This window comes from Stegostoma tigrinum, unplaced genomic scaffold, assembly GCF_030684315.1.
Source record: "Stegostoma tigrinum isolate sSteTig4 unplaced genomic scaffold, sSteTig4.hap1 scaffold_83, whole genome shotgun sequence".
Classification (NCBI taxonomy): domain Eukaryota; kingdom Metazoa; phylum Chordata; class Chondrichthyes; order Orectolobiformes; family Stegostomatidae; genus Stegostoma; species Stegostoma tigrinum.
In genome coordinates, this window is record NW_026728779.1 from 521,295 (window position 1) to 548,129 (window position 26,835).

Genomic DNA, 26,835 nt, shown 5'->3' on the forward strand with positions numbered 1-26,835 from the left:
AGGGACTGGCCCCCGCAGCCCTGACCCGCTCACAGGGACTGGCCCCCGCAGCCCTGACCCGCTCACAGGGACTGGCCCCCGCAGCCCTGACCCGCTCACAGCTATTTGCCACCGCAGCCCTCACCCGCTCACAGGGACTGGCCCCCGCAGCCATGACCCAATCACAGGCTCTGTACCCCGCAGCCCTGTCCCGCTGACATGGACTGGCCCCCGCAGCCCTGACCCCCTGACAGCTATTTGCCACCGCAGCCCTCGCCCGCTCACTGGGACTGGCCCCCGCAGCCCTGACCCGCTCACAGGTACTGGCCCCCGCAGCCCTGACCCGCTCACAGGGACTGGCCCCCGCAGCCCTGACCCGCTCACAGGGACTGGCCCCCGCAGCCCTGACCCGCTCACAGGTACTGGCCCCCGCAGCCCTGACCCGCTCACAGGGACTGGCCATCGCAGCCCTGACCCTCTCACAGGGACTGGCCCCCGCAGCCCTGACCCGCTCTCAGGGACTGGCCCCTGCAGCCCTGACCCGCTCACAGGGACTGGCACCCGCAGCCCCGACCCGCTCACAGGGACTGGCCCCCGCAGCCCTGACCCGCTCACAGGGACTACCCCCCGCAGCCCTGACCCGCTCACAGGGACTGGCCCCCGCAGCCCTGACCCGCTCACAGGGACTGGCCCCCGCAGCCCTGACCCGCTCACAGGGACTGGCCCCCGCAGCCCTGACCCGCTCACGGGGACTGACCCCCGCAGCCCTGACCCGCTCACAGGGACTGTTCCCCGCAGCCTGACCCGCTCACAGGGACTGGCCACCGCAGCCCTGACCCGCTCACAGGGACTGGCCCCCGCAGCCCTGACCCGCTCACAGCTATTTCCCACCCCAGCCCTCACCCGCTCACAGGGACTGGCCCCCGCAGCCATGACCCGATCACAGGCTCTGTACCCCGCAGCCCTGTCCCGCTGACATGGACTGGCCCCCGCAGCCCTGACCCCCTGACAGCTATTTGCCACCGCAGCCCTCGCCCGCTCACAGGGACTGGCCCCCGCAGCCCAGACCCGCTCACAGGGACTGGCCCCCGCAGCCCTGACCCGCTCACGGGGACTGGCCCCCGCAGCCCTGACCTGCTCACGGGGACTGGCCCCCGCAGCGCTGGCCCTCTCACGGGTACTGGCCCCCGCAGCCCTGGCCCGCTCACGGGGACTGGCCCCCGCAGCCCTGGCCCGCTCACGGGGACTGGCCCCCGCAGCCCTGGCCCGCTTACGGGGACTGGCCCCCGCAGCCCTGGCCCGCTCACGGGGACTGGCCCCCGCAGCGCTGGCCCGCTCACGGGGACTGTCCCCCGCAGCCCTGGCCCGCTCACGGGGACTGGCCCCCGCAGCCCTGGCCCGCTCACGGGGACTGGCCCCCGCAGCCCTGGCCCGCTCACGGGGACTGGCCCCCGCAGCCCTGGCACGATCACGGGCACTGTTCCCGCAGCCCTGTCCCGCTGACATGGACTGGCCCCCGCAGCCCTGACCCCCTGACAGCTATTTGCCACCGCAGCCCTGGCCCGCTCACAGGGACAGGCCTCCGCAGCCCGGGCCCGCTCACAGGGACTGGCCCCCGCAGCCCTGACCCGCTCACAGGGCCTGGCCCCCGCAGCCCTGACCCGCTCACAGGGACTGGCCCCCGCAGCCCTCACCCGCTCACAGGGACTGGCCCCCGCAGCCCTGACCCGCTCACAGGGACTGGCCCCCGCAGCCCTGACCCGCTCTCAGGGACTGGCCCCCGCAGCCCTGACCCGCTCACGGGTACTGGCCCCCGCAGCCCTGACCCGCTCACGGGGACTGGCCCCCGCAGCGCTGACCCGCTCACGGGGAATGGCCCCCGCTGCCCTGGCCCGCTCACGGGGACTGGCCCCCGCAGCCCTGACCCGCTCACGGGGACTGGCCCCCGCAGCCCTGGCCCGCTCACGGGGACTGGCCCCCGCAACCCTGGCCCGCTCACGGGGACTGGCCCCCGCAACCCTGGCCCGCTCACGGGGACTGGCCCCCGCAGCCCTGGCCCGCTCACGGGGACTGGCCCCCGCAGCCCTGGCCCGCTCACGGGGACTGGCCCCCGCAGCCCTGGCCCGATCACGGGCACTGTCCCCGCAGCCCTGTCCCGCTGACATGGACTGGCCCCCGCAGCCCTGACCCCCTGACAGCTATTTGCCACCGCAGCCCTGGCCCGCTCACAGGGACTGGCCTCCGCAGCCCGGGCCCGCTCACAGGGACTGGCCCCCGCAGCCCTGACCCGCTCTCAGGGCCTGGCCCCCGCAGCCCTGACCCGTTCACAGGGACTGGCCCCCGCAGCCCTCACCCGCTCACAGGGACTGGCCCCCGCAGCCCTGACCCGCTCACAGGGACTGGCCCCCGCAACCCTGACCCGCTCACAGGGACTGGCCCCCGCAGCCCTGACCCCCTCACAGGGACTGGCCCCCGCAGCCCTGACCCGCTCACAGGGACGGGCCCCCGCAGCCCTGACCCGCTCACAGGGACTGGCCCCCGCAGCCCTGACCCGCTCACAGGGACTGGCCCCCGCAGCCCTGACCCGCTCACAGGGACTGGCCCCCGCAGCCCTGACCCGCTCACAGGGACTGGACCCCGCAGCCCTGACCCGCTCACAGGGACTGGCCCCCGCAGCCCTGATCCGCTCTCAGGGACTGGCCCCCGCAGCCCTGACCCGCTCACAGGGACTGGCCCCCGCAGCCCTGACCCGCTCACAGGGACTGGCCCCCGCAGCCCTGACCCGCTCACAGGGACTGGCCTCCGCAGCCCTGACCCGCTCACAGGGACTGGCCCCCGCAGCCCTGACCCGCTCACAGGGCCTGGCCCCCGCAGCCCTGACCCGCTCACAGGGACTGGCCCCCGCAGCCCTGACCCGCTCACATGGACTGGCCCCCGCATCCCTGACCCGCTCACAGGGCCTGGCCCCCGCAGCCCTGACCCGCTCACAGGGACTGGCCCCCGCAGCCCATACCCGCTCACAGGGACTGGCCCCCGCAGCCCTGACCCGCTCACATGGACTGGCCCCCGCATCCCTGACCCGCTCACAGGGCCTGGCCCCCGCTGCCCTGACCCGCTCACAGGGACTGGCCCCCGCAGCCCTCACCCGCTCACAGGGACTGGCCCCCGCAGCCCTGACCTGCTCACAGGGACTGGCCTCCGCAGCCCTGACCCGCTCACAGGGACTGGCCCCCGCAGCCCTGACCCGCTCAGAGGGTCTGGCCCCTGCAGCCCTGACCCGCTCACAGGTACTGGCCCCCGCAGCCCTGACCCGCTCACCGGGACTGGCCCCCGCAGCCCTGACCCGCTCACAGGGACTGGCCCCCGCAGCCCTGACCCGCTCACAGGGACTGGCCCCCGCAGCCCTCACCCGCTCACAGGGACTGGCCCCCGCAGCCCTGACCCGCTCACACGGACTGGCCCCCGCAGCCCTGACCCGCTCACAGGGACTGGCCCCCGCAGCCCTGACCCGCTCACAGGGACTGGCCCCCGCAGCCCTGACCCGCTCACAGGGACTGGCCCCCGCAGCCCGGACCCGCTCACAGGGACTCGCCCCCGCAGCCCTGACCCGCTCACAGGGACTGGCCCCCGCAGCCCTGACCCGCTCACAGGGACTGGCCCCCGCAGCCCTGACCCGCTCACAGGGACTGGCCCCCGCAGCCCTGACCCGCTCACAGGGACTATCCCCCGCAGCCCTGACCCGCTCACACGGACTGGCCCCCGCAACCCTGACCCGCTCACAGGGACTGGCCCCCGCAGCCCTGACCCGCTCACAGGGACTGGCCCCCCCAGCAGCCCTGACCCGCTCACGGGGACTGGCCCCCGCAGCCCTGACCTGCTCACAGGGACTGGCCCCCGCAGCCCTGACCCGCTCCCAGGGACTGGCCACCGCAGCCCTGACCCGCTCACAGGGACTGGCCCCCGCAGCCCTGACCCGCTCACAGCTATTTCCCACCGCAGCCCTCACCCGCTCACAGGGACTGGCCCCCGCAGCCATGACCCGATCACAGGCTCTGTACCCCGCAGCCCTGTCCCGCTGACATGGACTGGCCCCCGCAGCCCTGACCCCCTGACAGCTATTTGCCACCGCAGCCCTCGCCCGCTCACAGGGACTGGCCCCCGCAGCCCACACCCGCTCACAGGGACTGGCCCCCGCAGCCCTGACCCGCTCACGGGGACTGGCCCCCGCAGCCCTGACCCGCTCACGGGTACTGGCCCCCGCAGCCCTGACCCGCTCACGGGGACTGGCCCCCGCAGCCCTGGCCCTCTCACGGGGACTGGCCCCCGCAGCCCTGGCCCGCTCACGGGGACTGGCCCCCGCAGCCCTGGCCCCCGCAGCCCTGACCCGCTCACAGGGACTGGCCCCCGCAGCCCTGACCCGCTCACAGGGACTGGCCCCCGCAGCCCTGACCCGCTCACAGGGACTGGCCCCCGCAGCCCGGACCCGCTCACAGGGACTCGCCCCCGAAGCCCTGACCCGCTCACAGGGACTGGCCCCCGCAGCCCTGACCCGCTCACAGGGACTGGCCCCCGCAGCCCTGACCCGCTCACAGGGACTGGCCCCCGCAGCCCTGACCCGCTCACAGGGACTGGCCCCCGCAGCCCTGACCCGCTCACAGGGACTATCCCCCGCAGCCCTGACCCGCTCACACGGACTGGCCCCCGCAACCCTGACCCGCTCACAGGGACTGGCCCCCGCAGCCCTGACCCGCTCACAGGGACTGGCCCCCCCAGCAGCCCTGACCCGCTCACGGGGACTGGCCCCCGCAGCCCTGACCTGCTCACAGGGACTGGCCCCCGAAGCCCTGACCCGCTCCCAGGGACTGGCCACCGCAGCCCTGACCCGCTCACAGGGACTGGCCCCCGCAGCCCTGACCCGCTCACAGCTATTTCCCACCGCAGCCCTCACCCGCTCACAGGGACTGGCCCCCGCAGCCATGACCCGATCACAGGCTCTGTACCCCGCAGCCCTGTCCCGCTGACATGGACTGGCCCCCGCAGCCCTGACCCCCTGACAGCTATTTGCCACCGCAGCCCTCGCCCGCTCACAGGGACTGGCCCCCGCAGCCCACACCCGCTCACAGGGACTGGCCCCCGCAGCCCTGACCCGCTCACGGGGACTGGCCCCCGCAGCCCTGACCCGCTCACGGGTACTGGCCCCCGCAGCCCTGACCCGCTCACGGGGACTGGCCCCCGCAGCGCTGGCCCTCTCACGGGGACTGGCCCCCGCAGCCCTGGCCCGCTCACGGGGACTGGCCCCCGCAGCCCTGGCCCGCTCACGGGGACTGGCCCCCGCAGCCCTGGCCCGCTCACGGGGACTGGCCCCCGCAGCCCTGGCCCGCTCACGGGGACTGGCCCCCGCAGCGCTGGCCCGCTCACGGGGACTGTCCCCCGCAGCCCTGGCCCGCTCACGGGGACTGGCCCCCGCAGCCCTGGCCCGCTCACGGGGACTGGCCCCCGCAGCCCTGGCCCGCTCACGGGGACTGGCCCCCGCAGCCCTGGCCCGATCACGGGCACTGTTCCCGCAGCCCTGTCCCGCTGACATGGACTGGCCCCCGCAGCCCTGACCCCCTGACAGCTATTTGCCACCGCAGCCCTGGCCCGCTCACAGGGCCTGGCCCCCGCAGCCCTGACCCGCTGACAGGGACTGGCCCCCGCAGCCCTCACCCGCTCACAGGGACTGGCCCCCGCAGCCCTGACCCGCTCACAGGGACTGGCCCCCGCAGCCCTGACCCGCTCACGGGTACTGGCCCCCGCAGCCCTGACCCGCTCACGGGGACTGGCCCCCGCAGCCCTGACCCGCTCACGGGGACTGGCCCCCGCAGCCCTGGCCCGCTCACGGGGACTGGCCCCCGCAGCCCTGGCCCGTTCACGGGGCTTGGCCCCCGCAGCCCTGGCCCGCTCACGGGGACTGGCCCCCGCAGCCCTGACCCGCTCACAGGGCCTGGCCCCCGCAGCCCTGACCCGCTGACAGGGACTGGCCCCCGCAGCCCTGACCCGCTCACAGGGACTGGCCCCCGCAGCCCTGACCCGCTCACAGGGACTGGCCCCCGCAGCCCTGACCCGCTCACAGGGACTGGCCCCCGCAGCCCTGACCCGCTCACAGGGACTGACCCCCGCAGCCCTGACCCGCTCACAGGGACTGGCCCCCGCAGCCCTGACCCGCTCCCTGGGACTGGCCACCGCAGCCCTGACCCGCTCACAGGGACTGGCCCCCGCAGCCCTGACCCGCTCACAGCTATTTCCCACCGCAGCCCTCACCCGCTCACAGGGACTGGCCCCCGCAGCCATGACCCGATCACAGGCTCTGTACCCAGCAGCCCTGTCCCGCTGACATGGACTGGCCCCCGCAGCCCTGACCCCCTGACAGCTATTTGCCACCGCAGCCCTCGCCCGCTCACAGGGACTGGCCCCCGCAGCCCATACCCGCTCACAGGGACTGGCCCCCGCAGCGCTGACCCGCTCACGGGGACTGGCCCCCGCAGCCCTGACCCGCTCACGGGTACTGGCCCCCGCAGCCCTGACCCGCTCACGGGGACTGGCCCCCGCAGCGCTGGCCCTCTCACGGGGACTGGCCCCCGCAGCCCTGGCCCGCTCACGGGGACTGGCCCCCGCAGCCCTGGCCCGCTCACGGGGACTGGCCCCCGCAGCCCTGGCCCCCTGACAGCTATTTGCCACCGCAGCCCTGGCCCGCTCACAGGGACTGGCCTCGGCAGCCCGGGCCCGCTCACAGGGACTGGCCCCCGCAGCCCTGACCCGCTCACAGGGCCTGGCCCCCGCAGCCCTGACCCGCTCACAGGGACTGGCCCCCGCAGCCCTCACCCGCTCACAGGAACGGGCCCCCGCAGCCCTGACCCGCTCACAGGGACTGGCCCCCGCAGCCCTGACCCGCTCACAGGGACTGGCCCCCGCAGCCCTGAACCGCTCACAGGGACTGGCCCCCGCAGCCCTGACCCGCTCACAGGGACGGGCCCCCGCAGCCCTGATCCGCTCTCAGGGACTGGCCCCCGCAGCCCTGACCCGCTCACAGGGACTGGCCCCCGCAGCCCTGGCCCGCTCACGGGGACTGGCCCCCGCAGCCCTGGCCCGCTCACGGGGACTGGCCCCCGCAGCCCTGGCCCGATCACGGGCACTGTCCCCGCAGCCCTGTCCCGCTGACATGGACTGGCCCCCGCAGCCCTGACCCCCTGACAGCTATTTGCCACCGCTGCCCTGGCCCGCTCACAGGGACTGGCCTCCGCAGCCCGGGCCCGCTCATAGGGACTGGCTCCCGCAGCCCTGACCCGCTCACAGGGCCTTGCCCCCGCAGCCCTGACCCGCTCACAGGGACTGGCCCCCGCAGCCCTCACCCGCTCACAGGGACTGGCCCCCGCAGCCCTGACCCGCTCACAGGGACTGGCCCCCGCAGCTCTGACCCGCTCACAGGGACTGGCCCCCGCAGCCCTGACCTCCTCACGGGTACTGGCCCCCGCAGCCCTGACCCGCTCACGGGGACTGGCCCCCGCAGCGCTGACCCGCTCACGGGGACTGGCCCCCGCAGCCCTGGCCCGCTCATGGGGACTGGCCCCCGCAGCCCTGGCCCGTTCACGGGGACTGGCCCCCGCAGCCCTGGCCCGTTCACGGGGACTGGCCCCCGCAGCCCTGGCCCGCTCACGGGGACTGGCCCCCGCAGCCCTGGCCCGCTCACGGGGACTGGCCCCCGCAGCCCTGGCCCGCTCACGGGGACTGGCACCCGCAGCCCTGGCCCGCTCACGTGGACTGGCCCCCGCAGCCCTGGCCCGCTCACGGGGACTGGCCCCCGCAGCCCTGGCCCGATCACGGGCACTGTCCCCGCAGCCCTGTCCCGCTGACATGGACTGGCCCCCGCAGCCCTGACCCCCTGACAGCTATTTGCCACCGCAGCCCTGGCCCGCTCACAGAGACTGGCCTCCGCAGCCCGGGCCCGCTCACAGGGACTGGCCCCCGCAGCCCTGACCCGCTCACAGGGCCTGGCCCCCGCAGCCCTGACCCGCTCACAGGGACTGGCCCCCGCAGCCCTCACCCGCTCACAGGGACTGGCCCCCGCAGCCCTGACCTGCTCACAGGGACTGGCCCCCGCAGCCCTGACCCGCTCACAGGGACTGGCCCCCGCAGCCCTGACCCGCTCACAGGGACTGTCTCCCGCAGCCCTGACCCGCTCACAGGGACTGGCCCCCGCAGCCCTGACCCGCTCACAGGGACTGGCCCCCGCAACCCTGAGCCGCTCACAGGGACTGGCCCCCGCAGCCATGACCCGCTCACAGGGACTTGCCCCCGCAGCCCTGACCCGCTCACAGGGACTGGCCCCCGCAGCCCTGACCCGCTCACAGGTACTGGCCCCCGCAGCCCTGACCCGCTCACAGGGACTGGCCCCCGCAGCCCTGACCCGCTCACAGGGACTGGCCCCCGCAGCCCTGACCCGCTCACAGGGACTGGCGCCCGCAGCCCTGACCCGCTCACAGGAACTGGCCCCCGCAGCCCTGACCCGCTCACAGGGACTGGCACCCGCAGCCCTGACCCCCTGACAGCTAATTGCCACCGCAGCCCTCGCCCGCTCACAGGGACTGGCCCCCGCAGCCCTGACCCGCTCACAGGGACTGGCCCCCGCAGCCCCGACCCGCTCACAGGGACTGGCCCCCGCAGCCCCGACCCGCTCACAGACACTGGCCCCCGCACCCCCGACCCGCTCACAGGGACTGCCCCCCGCAGCCCTGACCCGCTCACAGGGACTGGCACCCGCAGCCCTGACCCCCTGACAGCTATTTGCCACCGCAGCCCTCGCCCGCTCACAGGGACTGGCCCCCGCAGCCCTGACCCGCTCACAGGGACTAGCCCCCGCAGCCCCGACCCGCTCACAGGGACTGGCCCCCGCAGCCCCGACCCGCTCACAGACACTGGCCCCCGCAGCCCCGACCCGCTAACAGGGACTGGCCCCCGCAGCCCCGACCCGCTCACAGGGACTGGCCCCCGCAGCCCCGACCCGCTCACAGGGCCTGGCCCCCGCAGCCCCGACCCGCTCAGAGGGACTGGCCCCCGCAGCCCTCACCCGCTCACAGGGACTGGCCCCCGCAGCCCTGACCCGCTCACATGGACTGGCCCCCGCATCCCTGACCCGCTCACAGGGCCTGGCCCCCGCTGCCCTGACCCGCTCACAGGTACTGGCCCCCGCAGCCCTGACCCGCTCACAGGGACTGGCCCCCGCAGCCCTGACCTGCTCACAGTGACTGGCCCCCGCAGCCCTGACCCGCTCACAGGGACTGGCCCCCGCAGCCCTCACCCGCTCACAGGGACTGGGCCCCGCAGCCCTGACCCGCTCACACGGACTGGCCCCCGCAGCCCTGACCCGCTCACAGGGACTGGCCCCCGCAGCCCTGACCCGCTCACAGGGACTGGCCCCCGCAGCCCTGACCCGCTCACAGGGACTGGCCCCCGCAGCCCGGACCCGCTCACAGGGACTCGCCCCCGAAGCCCTGACCCGCTCACAGGGACTGGCCCCCGCAGCCCTGACCCGCTCACAGGGACTGGCCCCCGCAGCCCTGACCCGCTCACAGGGACTGGCCCCCGCAGCCCTGACCCGCTCACAGGGACTGGCCCCCGCAGCCCTGACCCGCTCACAGGGACTACCCCCCGCAGCCCTGACCCGCTCACACGGACTGGCCCCCGCAACCCTGACCCGCTCACAGGGACTGGCCCCCGCAGCCCTGACCCGCTCACAGGGACTGGCCCCCCCAGCAGCCCTGACCCGCTCACGGGGACTGGCCCCCGCAGCCCTGACCTGCTCACAGGGACTGGCCCCCGCAGCCCTGACCCGCTCCCAGGGACTGGCCACCGCAGCCCTGACCCGCTCACAGGGACTGGCCCCCGCAGCCCTGACCCGCTCACAGCTATTTCCCACCGCAGCCCTCACCCGCTCACAGGGACTGGCCCCCGCAGCCATGACCCGATCACAGGCTCTGTACCCCGCAGCCCTGTCCCGCTGACATGGACTGGCCCCCGCAGCCCTGACCCGCTGACAGCTATTTGCCACCGCAGCCCTCGCCCGCTCACAGGGACTGGCCCCCGCAGCCCACACCCGCTCACAGGGACTGGCCCCCGCAGCCCTGACCCGCTCACGGGGACTGGCCCCCGCAGCCCTGACCCGCTCACGGGTACTGGCCCCCGCAGCCCTGACCCGCTCACGGGGACTGGCCCCCGCAGCGCTGGCCCTCTCACGGGGACTGGCCCCCGCAGCCCTGGCCCGCTCACGGGGACTGGCCCCCGCAGCCCTGGCCCGCTCACGGGGACTGGCCCCCGCAGCGCTGGCCCGCTCACGGGGACTGGCCCCCGCAGCCCTGGCCCGCTCACGGGGACTGGCCCCCGCAGCGCTGGCCCGCTCACGGGGACTGTCTCCCGCAGCCCTGGCCCGCTCACGGGCACTGGCCCCCGTAGCCCTGGCCCGCTCACGGGGACTGGCCCCCGCAGCCCTGGCCCGCTCACGGGGACTGGCCCCCGCAGCCCTGGCCCGATCACGGGCACTGTCCCCGCAGCCCTGTCCCGCTGACATGGACTGGCCCCCGCAGCCCTGACCCCCTGACAGCTATTTGCCACCGCAGCCCTGGCCCGCTCACAGGGACTGGCCCCCGCAGCCCTGACCCGCTCACAGGGACTGGCCCCCGCAGCCCGGACCCGCTCACAGGGACTCGCCCCCGAAGCCCTGACCCGCTCACAGGGACTGGCCCCCGCAGCCCTGACCCGCTCACAGGGACTGGCCCCCGCAGCCCTGACCCGCTCACAGGGACTGGCCCCCGCAGCCCTGACCCGCTCACAGGGACTGGCCCCCGCAGCCCTGACCCGCTCACAGGGACTACCCCCCGCAGCCCTGACCCGCTCACACGGACTGGCCCCCGCAACCCTGACCCGCCCACAGGGACTGGCCCCCGCAGCCCTGACCCGCTAACAGGGACTGGCCCCCGCAGCCCCGACCCGCTCACAGACACTGGCCCCCGCAGCCCCGACCCGCTAACAGGGACTGGCCCCCGCAGCCCCGACCCGCTCACAGGGACTGGCCCCCGCAGCCCCGACCCGCTCACAGGGCCTGGCCCCCGCAGCCCCGACCCGCTCAGAGGGACTGGCCCCCGCAGCCCTCACCCGCTCACAGGGACTGGCCCCCGCAGCCCTGACCCGCTCACATGGACTGGCCCCCGCATCCCTGACCCGCTCACAGGGCCTGGCCCCCGCTGCCCTGACCCGCTCACAGGTACTGGCCCCCGCAGCCCTGACCCGCTCACAGGGACTGGCCCCCGCAGCCCTGACCTGCTCACAGGGACTGGCCCCCGCAGCCCTGACCCGCTCACAGGGACTGGCCCCCGCAGCCCTCACCCGCTCACAGGGACTGGGCCCCGCAGCCCTGACCCGCTCACACGGACTGGCCCCCGCAGCCCTGACCCGCTCACAGGGACTGGCCCCCGCAGCCCTGACCCGCTCACAGGGACTGGCCCCCGCAGCCCTGACCCGCTCACAGGGACTGGCCCCCGCAGCCCGGACCCGCTCACAGGGACTCGCCCCCGAAGCCCTGACCCGCTCACAGGGACTGGCCCCCGCAGCCCTGACCCGCTCACAGGGACTGGCCCCCGCAGCCCTGACCCGCTCACAGGGACTGGCCCCCGCAGCCCTGACCCGCTCACAGGGACTGGCCCCCGCAGCCCTGACCCGCTCACAGGGACTACCCCCCGCAGCCCTGACCCGCTCACACGGACTGGCCCCCGCAACCCTGACCCGCTCACAGGGACTGGCCCCCGCAGCCCTGACCCGCTCACAGGGACTGGCCCCCCCAGCAGCCCTGACCCGCTCACGGGGACTGGCCCCCGCAGCCCTGACCTGCTCACAGGGACTGGCCCCCGCAGCCCTGACCCGCTCCCAGGGACTGGCCACCGCAGCCCTGACCCGCTCACAGGGACTGGCCCCCGCAGCCCTGACCCGCTCACAGCTATTTCCCACCGCAGCCCTCACCCGCTCACAGGGACTGGCCCCCGCAGCCATGACCCGATCACAGGCTCTGTACCCCGCAGCCCTGTCCCGCTGACATGGACTGGCCCCCGCAGCCCTGACCCGCTGACAGCTATTTGCCACCGCAGCCCTCGCCCGCTCACAGGGACTGGCCCCCGCAGCCCACACCCGCTCACAGGGACTGGCCCCCGCAGCCCTGACCCGCTCACGGGGACTGGCCCCCGCAGCCCTGACCCGCTCACGGGTACTGGCCCCCGCAGCCCTGACCCGCTCACGGGGACTGGCCCCCGCAGCGCTGGCCCTCTCACGGGGACTGGCCCCCGCAGCCCTGGCCCGCTCACGGGGACTGGCCCCCGCAGCCCTGGCCCGCTCACGGGGACTGGCCCCCGCAGCGCTGGCCCGCTCACGGGGACTGGCCCCCGCAGCCCTGGCCCGCTCACGGGGACTGGCCCCCGCAGCGCTGGCCCGCTCACGGGGACTGTCTCCCGCAGCCCTGGCCCGCTCACGGGCACTGGCCCCCGCAGCCCTGGCCCGCTCACGGGGACTGGCCCCCGCAGCCCTGGCCCGCTCACGGGGACTGGCCCCCGCAGCCCTGGCCCGATCACGGGCACTGTCCCCGCAGCCCTGTCCCGCTGACATGGACTGGCCCCCGCAGCCCTGACCCCCTGACAGCTATTTGCCACCGCAGCCCTGGCCCGCTCACAGGGACTGGCCCCCGCAGCCCTGACCCGCTCACAGGGACTGGCCCCCGCAGCCCGGACCCGCTCACAGGGACTCGCCCCCGAAGCCCTGACCCGCTCACAGGGACTGGCCCCCGCAGCCCTGACCCGCTCACAGGGACTGGCCCCCGCAGCCCTGACCCGCTCACAGGGACTGGCCCCCGCAGCCCTGACCCGCTCACAGGGACTGGCCCCCGCAGCCCTGACCCGCTCACAGGGACTACCCCCCGCAGCCCTGACCCGCTCACACGGACTGGCCCCCGCAACCCTGACCCGCCCACAGGGACTGGCCCCCGCAGCCCTGACCCGCTCACAGGGACTGGCCCCCCCAGCAGCCCTGACCCGCTCACGGGGACTGGCCCCCGCAGCCCTGACCTGCTCACAGGGACTGGCCCCCGCAGCCCTGACCCGCTCCCAGGGACTGGCCACCGCAGCCCTGACCCGCTCACAGGGACTGGCCCCCGCAGCCCTGACCCGCTCACAGCTATTTCCCACCGCAGCCCTCACCCGCTCACAGGGACTGGCCCCCGCAGCCATGACCCGATCACAGGCTCTGTACCCCGCAGCCCTGTCCCGCTGACATGGACTGGCCCCCGCAGCCCTGACCCGCTGACAGCTATTTGCCACCGCAGCCCTCGCCCGCTCACAGGGACTGGCCCCCGCAGCCCACACCCGCTCACAGGGACTGGCCCCCGCAGCCCTGACCCGCTCACGGGGACTGGCCCCCGCAGCCCTGACCCGCTCCCGGGTACTGGCCCCCGCAGCCCTGACCCGCTCACGGGGACTGGCCCCCGCAGCGCTGGCCCTCTCACGGGGACTGGCCCCCGCAGCCCTGGCCCGCTCACGGGGACTGGCCCCCGCAGCCCTGGCCCGCTCACGTGGACTGGCCCCCGCAGCCCTGGCCCGCTCACGGGGACTGGCCCCCGCAGCCCTGGCCCGCTCACAGGGACTGGCCCCCGCAGCGCTGGCCCGCTCACGGGGACTGTCCCCCGCAGCCCTGGCCCGCTCACGGGGACTGTCCCCCGCAGCCCTGGCCCGCTCACGGGGACTGGCCCCCGCAGCCCTGGCCCGCTCACGGGGACTGGCCCCCGCAGCCCTGGCCCGATCACGGGCACTGTCCCCGCAGCCCTGTCCCGCTGACATGGACTGGCCCCCGCAGCCCTGACCCCCTGACAGCTATTTGCCACCGCAGCCCTGGCCCGCTCACAGGGCCTGGCCCCCGCAGCCCTGACCCGCTGACAGGGACTGGCCCCCGCAGCCCTCACCCGCTCACAGGGACTGGCCCCCGCAGCCCTGACCCGCTCACAGGGACTGGCCCCCGCAGCCCTGACCCACTCACGGGTACTGGCCCCCGCAGCCCTGACCCGCTCACGGGGACTGGCCCCCGCAGCCCTGACCCGCTCACGGGGACTGGCCCCCGCAGCCCTGGCCCGCTCACGGGGACTGGCCCCCGCAGCCCTGGCCCGTTCACGGGGCTTGGCCCCCGCAGCCCTGGCCCGCTCACGGGGACTGGCCCCCGCAGCCCTGATCCGCTCTCAGGGACTGGCCCCCGCAGCCCTGACCCGCTCACAGGGACTGGCCCCCGCTGCCCTGACCCGCTCACAGGGACTGGCCTCCGCAGCCCGGGCCCGCTCATAGGGACTGGCCCCCGCAGCCCTGACCCGCTCACAGGGCCTGGCCCCCGCAGCCCTGACCCGCTGACAGGGACTGGCCCCCGCAGCCCTCACCCGCTCACAGGTACTGGCCCCCGCAACCCTGACCCGCTCACAGGGACTGGCCCCCGCAGCCCTGACCCGCTCACGGGTACTGGCCCCCGCAGCCCTGACCCGCTCACGGGTACTGGCCCCCGCAGCCCTGACCCGCTCACGGGGACTGGCCCCCGCAGCCCTGGCCCGCTCACGGGGACTGGCCCCCGCAGCCCTGGCCCGTTCACGGGGCTTGGCCCCCGCAGCCCTGGCCCGCTCACGGGGACTGGCCCCCGCAGCCCTGATCCGCTCTCAGGGACTGGCCCCCGCAGCCCTGACCCGCTCACAGGGACTGGCCCCCGCTGCCCTGACCCGCTCACAGGGACTGGCCTCCGCAGCCCTGACCCGCTCACAGGGACTGGCCCCCGCAGCCCTGACCCGCTCACAGGGCCAGGCCCCCGCAGCCCTGACCCGCTCACAGGGACTGGCCCCCGCAGCCCTGACCCGCTCACATGGACTGGCCCCCGCATCCCCGACCCGCTCACAGGGACTGGCCCCCGCAGCCCTGACCCGCTCACAGGGACTGGCCCCCGCAGCCCTCACCCGCTCACAGGGACTGGCCCCCGCAGCCCTGACCCGCTCACATGGACTGGCCCCCGCATCCCTGACCCGCTCACAGGGCCTGGCCCGCGCAGCCCTGACCCGCTCACAGGGACTGGCCCCCGCAGCCCTCACCCGCTCACAGGGACTGGCCCCCGCAGCCCTGACCTGCTCACAGGGACTGTCCCCCGCAGCCCTGACCCGCTCACAGGGACTGGCCCCCGCAGCCCTGACCCGCTCAGAGGGTCTGGCCCCTGCAGCCCTGACCCGCTCACAGGTACTGGCCCCCGCAGCCCTGACCCGCTCACCGGGACTGGCCCCCGCAGCCCTGACCCGCTCACAGGGACTGGCCCCCGCAGCCCTGACCCGCTCACAGGGACTGGCCCCCGCAGCCCTGACCCGCTCACAGGGACTGGCCCCCGCAGCCCTGACCCGCTCACAGGGACTGGCCCCCGCAGCCCTGACCCGCTCACAGGGACTGGCCCCCGCAGCCCTGATCCGCTCACAGGGACTGGCCCCCAGCAGCCCTGACCCGCTCACATGGACTGGCCCCCGCAGCCCTGACCCGCTCACGGGGACAGGCCCCCGCAGCCCTGACCCGCTCACAGGGACTGGCCCCCGCAGCCCTGACCCGCTCACAGGGACAGGCCCCCGCAGCCCTGACCCGATCACAGGGACTTGCCCCCGCAGCCCTGACCCTCTCACAGGGACTGGCCCCCGCAGCCCTGACCCGCTCTCAGGGACTGGCCCCTGCAGCCCTGCGGGGGCCAGTCCCCGTGAGCGGGCCAGGGCTGCGGGGGCCAGTCCCCGTGAGCGGGCCAGGGCTGCGGGGGCCAGTCCCCGTGAGCGGGCCAGGGCTGCGGGGGCCAGTCCCCGTGAACGGGCCAGGGCTGCGAGGGCCAGTCCCCGTGAACGGGCCAGGGCTGCGGGGGCCAGTCCCCATGAGCGGGCCAGGGCTGCGGGGGCCAGTCCCCGTGAGCGGGTCAGCGCTGCGGGGGCCAGTCTCCGTGAGCGGGTCTGGCCCCCGCAGCCCTGACCCGCTCACAGGGACTACCCCCCGCAGCCCTGACCCGCTCACTGGGACTGGCCCCCGCAGCCCTGACCCGCTCACAGGGACTGGCCCCCGCAGCCCTGACCTGCTCACAGGGACTGGCCCCCGCAGCCCTGACCCGCTCACAGGGACTGACCCCCGCAGCCCTGACCCGCTCACGGGGACTGGCCCCCGCAGCCCTGACCCGCTCCCTGGGACTGGCCACCGCAGCCCTGACCCGCTCACAGGGACTGGCCCCCGCAGCCCTCACCCGCTCACAGGGACTGGCCCCCGCAGCCCTGAACCGCTCACAGGGACTTGCCCCCGCAGCCCTGACCCGCTCACAGGGACTGGCCCCCGCAGCCCTGATCCGCTCTCAGGGACTGGCCCACGCAGCCCTGACCCGCTCACAGGGACTGGCCCCCGCAGCCCTGGCCCCCTCACGGGGACTGGCCCCCGCAGCCCTGGCCCGCTCACGGGGACTGGCCCCCGCAGCCCTGGCCCGATCACGGGCACTGTCCCCGCAACCCTGTCCCGCTGACATGGACTGGCCCCCGCAGCCCTGACCCCCTGACAGCTATTTGCCACCGCAGCCCTGGCCCGTTCACAGGGACTGGCCTCCGCAGCCCGGGCCCGCTCATAGGGACTGGCTCCCGCAGCCCTGACCCGCTCACAGGGCCTGGCCCCCACAGCCCTGACCCGCTCACAGGGACTGGCCCCCGCAGCCCTCACCCGCTCACAGGGACTGGCCCCCGCAGCCCTGACCCGCTCACAGGGACTGGCCCCCGCAGCTCTGACCCGCTCACAGGGACTGGCCCCCGCAGCCCTGACCTGCTCACGGGTACTGGCCCCCGCAGCCCTGACCCGCTCACGGGGACTGGCCCCCGCAGCGCTGACCCGCTCACGGGGACTGGCCCCCGCAGCCCTGGCCCGCTCACGGGGACTGGCCCCCGCAGCCCTGGCCCGCTCACGGGGACTGGCCCCCGCAGCCCTGGCCCGCTCACAGGGACTGGCCCCCGCAGCCCTGGCCCGCTCACGGGGACTGGCCCCCGCAGCCCTGGCCCGCTCACGGGGACTGGCCCCCGCAGCCCTGGCCCGATCACGGGCACTGTCCCCGCAGCCCTGTCCCGCTGACATGGACTGGCCCCCGCAGCCCTGACCCCCTGACAGCTATTTGCCACCGCTGCCCTGGCCCGCTCACAGGGACTGGCCTCCGCAGCCCGGGCCCGCTCATAGGGACTGGCTCCCGCAGCCCTGACCCGCTCACAGGGCCTTGCCCCCGCAGCCCTGACCCGCTCACAGGGACTGGCCCCCGCAGCCCTCACCCGCTCACAGGGACTGGCCCCCGCAGCCCTGACCCGCTCACAGGGACTGGCCCCCGCAGCTCTGACCCGCTCACAGGGACTGGCCCCCGCAGCCCTGACCTCCTCACGGGTACTGGCCCCCGCAGCCCTGACCCGCTCACGGGGACTGGCCCCCGCAGCGCTGACCCGCTCACGGGGACTGGCCCCCGCAGCCCTGGCCCGCTCATGGGGACTGGCCCCCGCAGCCCTGGCCCGTTCACGGGGACTGGCCCCCGCAGCCCTGGCCCGTTCACGGGGACTGGCCCCCGCAGCCCTGGCCCGCTCACGGGGACTGGCCCCCGCAGCCCTGACCCGCTCACAGGGACTGGCCCCCGCTGCCCTGACCCGCTCACAGGGACTGGCCTCCGCAGCCCGGGCCCGCTCATAGGGACTGGCCCCCGCAGCCCTGACCCGCTCACAGGGCCTGGCCCCCGCAGCCCTGACCCGCTGACAGGGACTGGCCCCCGCAGCCCTCACCCGCTCACAGGTACTGGCCCCCGCAACCCTGACCCGCTCACAGGGACTGGCCCCCGCAGCCCTGACCCGCTCACGGGTACTGGCCCCCGCAGCCCTGACCCGCTCACGGGTACTGGCCCCCGCAGCCCTGACCCGCTCACGGGGACTGGCCCCCGCAGCCCTGGCCCGCTCACGGGGACTGGCCCCCGCAGCCCTGGCCCGTTCACGGGGCTTGGCCCCCGCAGCCCTGGCCCGCTCACGGGGACTGGCCCCCGCAGCCCTGATCCGCTCTCAGGGACTGGCCCCCGCAGCCCTGACCCGCTCACAGGGACTGGCCCCCGCTGCCCTGACCCGCTCACAGGGACTGGCCTCCGCAGCCCTGACCCGCTCACAGGGACTGGCCCCCGCAGCCCTGACCCGCTCACAGGGCCAGGCCCCCGCAGCCCTGACCCGCTCACAGGGACTGGCCCCCGCAGCCCTGACCCGCTCACATGGACTGGCCCCCGCATCCCCGACCCGCTCACAGGGACTGGCCCCCGCAGCCCTGACCCGCTCACAGGGACTGGCCCCCGCAGCCCTCACCCGCTCACAGGGACTGGCCCCCGCAGCCCTGACCCGCTCACATGGACTGGCCCCCGCATCCCTGACCCGCTCACAGGGCCTGGCCCGCGCAGCCCTGACCCGCTCACAGGGACTGGCCCCCGCAGCCCTCACCCGATCTCAGGGACTGGCCCCCGCAGCCCTGACCTGCTCACAGGGACTGTCCCCCGCAGCCCTGACCCGCTCACAGGGACTGGCCCCCGCAGCCCTGACCCGCTCAGAGGGTCTGGCCCCTGCAGCCCTGACCCGCTCACAGGTACTGGCCCCCGCAGCCCTGACCCGCTCACCGGGACTGGCCCCCGCAGCCCTGACCCGCTCACAGGGACTGGCCCCCGCAGCCCTGACCCGCTCACAGGGACTGGCCCCCGCAGCCCTGACCCGCTCACAGGGACTGGCCCCCGCAGCCCTGACCCGCTCACAGGGACTGGCCCCCGCAGCCCTGACCCGCTCACAGGGACTGGCCCCCGCAGCCCTGATCCGCTCACAGGGACTGGCCCCCAGCAGCCCTGACCCGCTCACATGGACTGGCCCCCGCAGCCCTGACCCGCTCACGGGGACAGGCCCCCGCAGCCCTGACCCGCTCACAGGGACTGGCCCCCGCAGCCCTGACCCGCTCACAGGGACAGGCCCCCGCAGCCCTGACCCGATCACAGGGACTTGCCCCCGCAGCCCTGACCCTCTCACAGGGACTTGCCCCCGCAGCCCTGACCCGCTCACAGGGACTGGCCCCCGCAGCCCTGATCCGCTCTCAGGGACTGGCCCACGCAGCCCTGACCCGCTCACAGGGACTGGCCCCCGCAGCCCTGGCCCCCTTACGGGGACTGGCCCCCGCAGCCCTGGCCCGCTCACGGGGACTGGCCCCCGCAGCCCTGGCCCGATCACGGGCACTGTCCCCGCAACCCTGTCCCGCTGACATGGACTGGCCCCCGCAGCCCTGACCCCCTGACAGCTATTTGCCACCGCAGCCCTGGCCCGTTCACAGGGACTGGCCTCCGCAGCCCGGGCCCGCTCATAGGGACTGGCTCCCGCAGCCCTGACCCGCTCACAGGGCCTGGCCCCCACAGCCCTGACCCGCTCACAGGGACTGGCCCCCGCAGCCCTCACCCGCTCACAGGGACTGGCCCCCGCAGCCCTGACCCGCTCACAGGGACTGGCCCCCGCAGCTCTGACCCGCTCACAGGGACTGGCCCCCGCAGCCCTGACCTGCTCACGGGTACTGGCCCCCGCAGCCCTGACCCGCTCACGGGGACTGGCCCCCGCAGCGCTGACCCGCTCACGGGGACTGGCCCCCGCAGCCCTGGCCCGCTCACGGGGACTGGCCCCCGCAGCCCTGGCCCGCTCACGGGGACTGGCCCCCGCAGCCCTGGCCCGCTCACGGGGACTGGCCCCCGCAGCCCTGGCCCGCTCACGGGGACTGGCCCCCGCAGCCCTGGCCCGCTCACGGGGACTGGCCCCCGCAGCCCTGGCCCGATCACGGGCACTGTCCCCGCAGCCCTGTCCCGCTGACATGGACTGGCCCCCGCAGCCCTGACCCCCTGACAGCTATTTGCCACCGCAGCCCTGGCCCGCTCACAGAGACTGGCTTCCGCAGCCTGGGCCCGCTCACAGGGACTGGCCCCCGCAGCCCTGACCCGCTCACAGGGCCTGGCCCCCGCAGCCCTGACCCGCTCACAGGGACTGGCCCCCGCAGCCCTCACCCGCTCACAGGGACTGGCCCCCGCAGCCCTGACCTGCTCACAGGGACTGGCCCCCGCAGCCCTGACCCGCTCACAGGGACTGGCCCCCGCAGCCCTGACCCGCTCACAGGGACTGGCCCCCGCAGCCCTGACCCGCTCACAGGGACGGGCCCCCGCAGCCCTGACCCGCTCACAGGGACTGGCCCCCGCAGCCCTGACCCGCTCACAGGGACTGGCCCCCGCAGCCCTGACCCGCTCACAGGGACTGGCCCCCGCAGCCCTGACCCGCTCACAGGGACTGGCCCCCGCAGCCCTGATCCGCTCTCAGGGACTGGCCCCCGCAGCCCTGACCCGCTCACAGGGACTGGCCCCCGCAGCCCTGACCCGCTCACAGGGACTGGCCCCCGCAGCCCTGACCCGCTCACAGGGACTGGCCTCCGCAGCCCTGACCCGCTCACAGGGACTGGCCCCCGCAGCCCTGACCCGCTCACAGGGCCTGGCCCCCGCAGCCCTGACCCGCTCACAGGGACTGGCCCCCGCAGCCCTGACCCGCTCACATGGACTGGCCCCCGCATCCCTGACCCGCTCACAGGGCCTGGCCCCCGCAGCCCTGACCCGCTCACAGGGACTGGGCCCCGCAGCCCTCACCCGCTCACAGGGACTGGCCCCCGCAGCCCTGACCCGCTCACATGGACTGGCCCCCGCATCCCTGACCCGCTCACAGGGACTGGCCCCCGCAGCCCTGATCCGCTCACAGGGACTGGCCCCCGCAGCCCTGACCCGCTCACAGGGACTGGCCCCCGCAGCCCTGACCCTCTCACAGGGACTGGCCCCCGCAGCCCTGACCCGCTCACAGGGACTGGCCCGCGCAGCCCTGACCCGCTCACAGGAACAGGCCCCCGCAGCCCTGACCCGCTCACAGGGACTGGCCCCCGCAGCCCTGACCCGCTCACAGGGACAGGCCCCCGCAGCCCTGACCCGCTCACAGGGACTGGCCCCCGCAGCCCTGACCCGCTCACAGGGACTGGCCCCCGCAGCCCTGACCCGCTCACAGGGACTGGCCCCCGCAGCCCTGACCCGCTCACAGGGACTGGCCCCCGCAGCCCTGACCCGCTCACAGGGACTGGCCCCCGCAGCCCTGACCCGCTCACAGGGACTGTCTCCCGCAGCCCTGACCCGCTCACAGGGACTGGCCCCCGCAGCCCTGACCCGCTCACAGGTACTGGCCCCCGCAACCCTGAGCCGCTCACAGGGACTGGCCCCCGCAGCCATGACCCGCTCACAGGGACTTGCCCCCGCAGCCCTGACCCGCTCACAGGGACTGGCCCCCGCAGCCCTGACCCGCTCACAGGTACTGGCCCCCGCAGCCCTGACCCGCTCACAGGGACTGGCCCCCGCAGCCCTGACCTGCTCACAGGGACTGGCCCCCGCAGCCCTGACCCGCTCACAGGGACTGGCGCCCGCAGCCCTGACCCGCTCACAGGAACTGGCCCCCGCAGCCCTGACCCGCTCACAGGGACTGGCACCCGCAGCCCTGACCCCCTGACAGCTAATTGCCACCGCAGCCCTCGCCCGCTCACAGGGACTGGCCCCCGCAGCCCTGACCCGCTCACAGGGACTGGCCCCCGCAGCCCCGACCCGCTCACAGGGACTGGCCCCCGCAGCCCCGACCCGCTCACAGACACTGGCCCCCGCAGCCCCGACCCGCTCACAGGGACTGCCCCCCGCAGCCCTGACCCGCTCACAGGGACTGGCACCCGCAGCCCTGACCCCCTGACAGCTATTTGCCACCGCAGCCCTCGCCCGCTCACAGGGACTGGCCCCCGCAGCCCTGACCCGCTCACAGGGACTGGCCCCCGCAGCCCCGACCCGCTCACAGGGACTGGCCCCCGCAGCCCCGACCCGCTCACAGACACTGGCCCCCGCAGCCCCGACCCGCTAACAGGGACTGGCCCCCGCAGCCCCGACCCGCTCACAGGGACTGGCCCCCGCAGCCCCGACCCGCTCACAGGGCCTGGCCCCCGCAGCCCCGACCCGCTCAGAGGGTCTGGCCCCCGCAGCCCCGACCCGCTCACAGAGACTGGCCCCCGCAGCCATGACCCGCTCACAGGGCCTGGCCCCCGCAGCCCTGACCCGCTCAGAGGGTCTGGCCCCCGCAGCCCTGACCCGCTCACAGGGACTGGCCCCCGCAGCCCTGACCCGCTCACAGCTATTTGCCACCGCAGCCCTCACCCGCTCACAGGGACTGGCCCCCGCAGCCATGACCCGATCACAGGCTCTGTACCCCGCAGCCCTGTCCCGCGGACATGGACTGGCCCCCGCAGCCCTGACCCCCTGACAGCTATTTGCCACCGCAGCCCTCGCCCGCTCACAGGGACTGGCCCCCGCAGCCCTGACCCGCTCACAGGGACTGGCCCCCGCAGCCCTGACCCGCTCACAGGGACTGGCCCCCGCAGCCCTGACCCGCTCACAGGGACTGGCCTCCGCAGCCCTGACCCGCTCACACGTTCTGGTCCCCGCAGCCCTGACCCGCTCACAGGGACTGGCCCCCGCTGCCCTGACCCTCTCACAGGGACTGGCCCCCGCAGCCCTGACCCGCTCTCAGGGACTGGCCCCCGCAGCCCTGACCCGCTCACAGGGACTGGCCCCCGCAGCCCCGACCCGCTCACGGGCACTGGCCCCCGCAGCCCCGACCCGCTCACGGACACTGGCCCCCGCAGCCCCGACCCGCTCACAGGGACTGGCCCCCGCAGCCCTGACCCGCTCACAGGGACTGGCACCCGCAGCCCTGACCCCCTGACAGCTATTTGCCACCGCAGCCCTCGCCCGCTCACAGGGACTGGCCCCCGCAGCCCCGACCCGCTCACAGGGACTGGCCCCCGCAGCCCCGACCCGCTCACAGACACTGGCCCCCGCAGCCCCGACCCGCTCACAGGGACTGGCCCCCGCAGCCCTGACCCGCTCACAGGGACTGGCCCCCGCAGCCCCGACCCGCTCACAGGGCCTGGCCCCCGCAGCCCCGACCCGCTCAGAGGGTCTGGCCCCCGCAGCCCCGACCCGCTCACAGGGACTGGCCCCCGCAGCCCTGACCCGCTCACAGGGACTGGCCCCCGCAGCCCTGACCCGCTCACAGGGCCTGGCCCCCGCAGCCCTGACCCGCTCAGAGGGTCTGGCCCCCGCTGCCCTGATCCGCTCACAGGGACTGGCCCCCGCAGCCCTGACCCGCTCACAGGGACTGTCCCCCGCAGCCCTGACCCGCTCACAGGGACTGGCCCCCGCAGCCCTGACCCGCTCACAGCTATTTGCCACCGCAGCCCTCACCCGCTCACAGGGACTGGCCCCCGCTGCCATGACCCGATCACAGGCTCTGTACCCCGCAGCCCTGTCCCGCTGACATGGACTGGCCCCCGCAGCCCTGACCCCCTGACAGCTATTTGCCACCGCAGCCCTCGCCCGCTCACAGGAACTGGCCCCCGCAGCCCTGACCCGCTCACAGGGACTGGCCCCCGCAGCCCTGACCCGCTCACAGGGACTGGCCCCCGCAGCCCTGACCCGCTCACAGGGACTGGCCCCCGCAACCCTGACCCACTGACAGGGACTGGCCCCCGCAGCCCTGACCCGCTCACAGGGACTGGCCCCCGCAGCCCTGACCCACTCACAGGGTCTGGCCCCCGCAGCCCTGACCCGCTCACCGGGACTTGCCCCTGCAGCCCTGACCCGCTCACAGAGACTGGCCCCCGCAGCCCTGACCCGCTCACAGGGACTGGCCCCCTCAGCCCTGACCCGCTCACAGGGACTGGCCCCCGCAGCCCTGACCCGCTCACAGGGACTGGCCCCCGCAGCCCTGACCCGCTCACAGGGACTGGCCCCCGCAGCCCTGACCCGCTCACAGGGACTGGCCCCCGCAGCCCTGACCCGCTCACAGGGACTGGCCACCGCAGCCCTGTCCCGCTCACAGGGACTGGCACCCGCAGCCCTGACCCGCTCACAGGCACTGTCCCCTGCGGCCCTGTCCCGCTGACCTGGACTGGCCCCCGCAGCCCTGTCCCGCCACAGGGACTGGCCCCCGCAGCCCTGACCCGCTCACAGGGACTGGCCCCCGCAGCCCTGACCGGCTCACAGGGACTGGCCCCCGCAGCCCTGACCCGCTCACAGGGACTGGCCCCCGCAGCCCTCACCCGCTCACATGGACTGGCCCCCGTAGCCCTGACCCGCTCACAGGGACTGGCCCCCGCAGCCCTGACCCGCTCACAGGGTCTGGCCCCCGCAGCCCTGACCCGCTCACAGGGACTGGCCCCCGCAGCCCTGACCCGCTCACAAAGACTGGCCCCCGCAGCCCTGACCCGCTCACAGGGACTGGCCCCCGCAGCCCTGACCCGCTCACAGGGACTGGCCCCCGCAGCCCTGACCCGCTCACAGGTACTGGCCCCCGCAGCCCTGACCCGCTCACAGGGACTGGCCCCCGCAGCCCTGACCCGCTCACAGGGACTGGCCCCCGCAGCCCTGACCCGCTCACAGGGACTGGCCCCCGCAGCCCTGACCCGCTCACAGGGACTGGCACCCGCAGCCCTGACCCCCTGACAGCTATTTGCCACCGCAGCCCTCGCCCGCTCACAGGGACTGGCCCCCGCAGCCCTGACCCGCTCACAGGGACTGGCCCCCGCAGCCCCGACCCGCTCACAGGGACTGGCCCCCGCAGCCCCGACCCGCTCACAGACACTGGCCCCCGCAGCCCCGACCCGCTCACAGGGACTGGCCCCCGCAGCCCTGACCCGCTCACAGGGACTGGCACCCGCAGCCCTGACCCCCTGACAGCTATTTGCCACCGCAGCCCTCGCCCGCTCACAGGGATTGGCCCCCGCAGCCCTGACCCGCTCACAGGGACTGGCCCCCGCAGCCCCGACCCGCTTACAGGGACTGGCCCCCGCAGCCCCGACCCGCTCACAGACACTGGCCCCCGCAGCCCCGACCCGCTCACAGGGACTGGCCCCCGCAGCCCTGACCCGCTCACAGGGACTGGCCCCCGCAGCCCCGACCCGCTCACAGGGCCTGGCCCCCGCAGCCCCGACCCGCTCAGAGGGTCTGGCCCCCGCAGCCCCGACCCGCTCACAGGGACTGGCCCCCGCAGCCCTGACCCGCTCACAGGGACTGTCTCCCGCAGCCCTGACCCGCTCACAGGGACTGGCCCCCGCAGCCCTGACCCGCTCACAGGGACTGGCCCCCGCAACCCTGAGCCGCTCACAGGGACTGGCCCCCGCAGCCATGACCCGCTCACAGGGACTTGCCCCCGCAGCCCTGACCCGCTCACAGGGACTGGCCCCCGCAGCCCTGACCCGCTCACAGGTACTGGCCCCCGCAGCCCTGACCCGCTCACAGGGACTGGCCCCCGCAGCCCTGACCCGCTCACAGGAACTGGCCCCCGCAGCCCTGACCCGCTCACAGGGACTGGCACCCGCAGCCCTGACCCCCTGACAGCTAATTGCCACCGCAGCCCTCGCCCGCTCACAGGGACTGGCCCCCGCAGCCCTGACCCGCTCACAGGGACTGGCCCCCGCAGCCCTGACCCGCTCACAGGGACTGGCCCCCGCAGCCCCGACCCGCTCACAGACACTGGCCCCCGCAGCCCCGACCCGCTCACAGGGACTGCCCCCCGCAGCCCTGACCCGCTCACAGGGACTGGCACCCGCAGCCCTGACCCCCTGACAGCTATTTGCCACCGCAGCCCTCGCCCGCTCACAGGGACTGGCCCCCGCAGCCCTGACCCGCTCACAGGGACTGGCCCCCGCAGCCCCGACCCGCTCACAGGGACTGGCCCCCGCAGCCCCGACCCGCTCACAGACACTGGCCCCCGCAGCCCCGACCCACTAACAGGGACTGGCCCCCGCAGCCCCGACCCGCTCACAGGGACTGGCCCCCGCAGCCCCGACCCGCTCACAGGGCCTGGCCCCCGCAGCCCCGACCCGCTCAGAGGGTCTGGCCCCCGCAGCCCCGACCCGCTCACAGGGACTGGCCCCCGCAGGCATGACCCGCTCACAGGATCTGGCCCCCGCAGCCCTGACCCGCTCAGAGGGTCTGGCCCCCGCAGCCCTGACCCGCTCACAGGGACTGGCCCCCGCAGCCCTGACCCGTTCACAGGGACTGGCCCCCGCAGCCCTGACCCGCTCACAGGGACTGGCCCCCGCAGCCCTGACCCGCTCACAGCTATTTGCCACCGCAGCCCTCACCCGCTCACAGGGACTGGCCCCCGCAGCCATGACCCGATCACAGGCTCTGTACCCCGCAGCCCTGTCCCGCTGACATGGACTGGCCCCCGCAGCCCAGACCCCCTGACAGCTATTTGCCACCGCAGCCCTCGCCCGCTCACAGGGACTGGCCCCCGCAGCCCTGACCCGCTCACAGGGACTGGCCCCCGCAGCCCTGACCCGCTCACAGGGACTGGCCCCCGCAGCCCTGACCCGCTCACAGGGACTGGCCTCCGCAGCCCTGACCCGATCACAGGTACTGGTCCCCGCAGCCCTGACCCGCTCACAGGGACTGGCCCCCGCAGCCCTGACCCTCTCACAGGGACTGGCCCCCGCAGCCCTGACCCGCTCTCAGGGACTGGCCCCTGCAGCCCTGACCCGCTCACAGGGACTGGCCCCCGCAGCCCTGACCCGCTCACAGGGACTGGCACCCGCAGCCCTGACCCCCTGACAGCTAATTGCC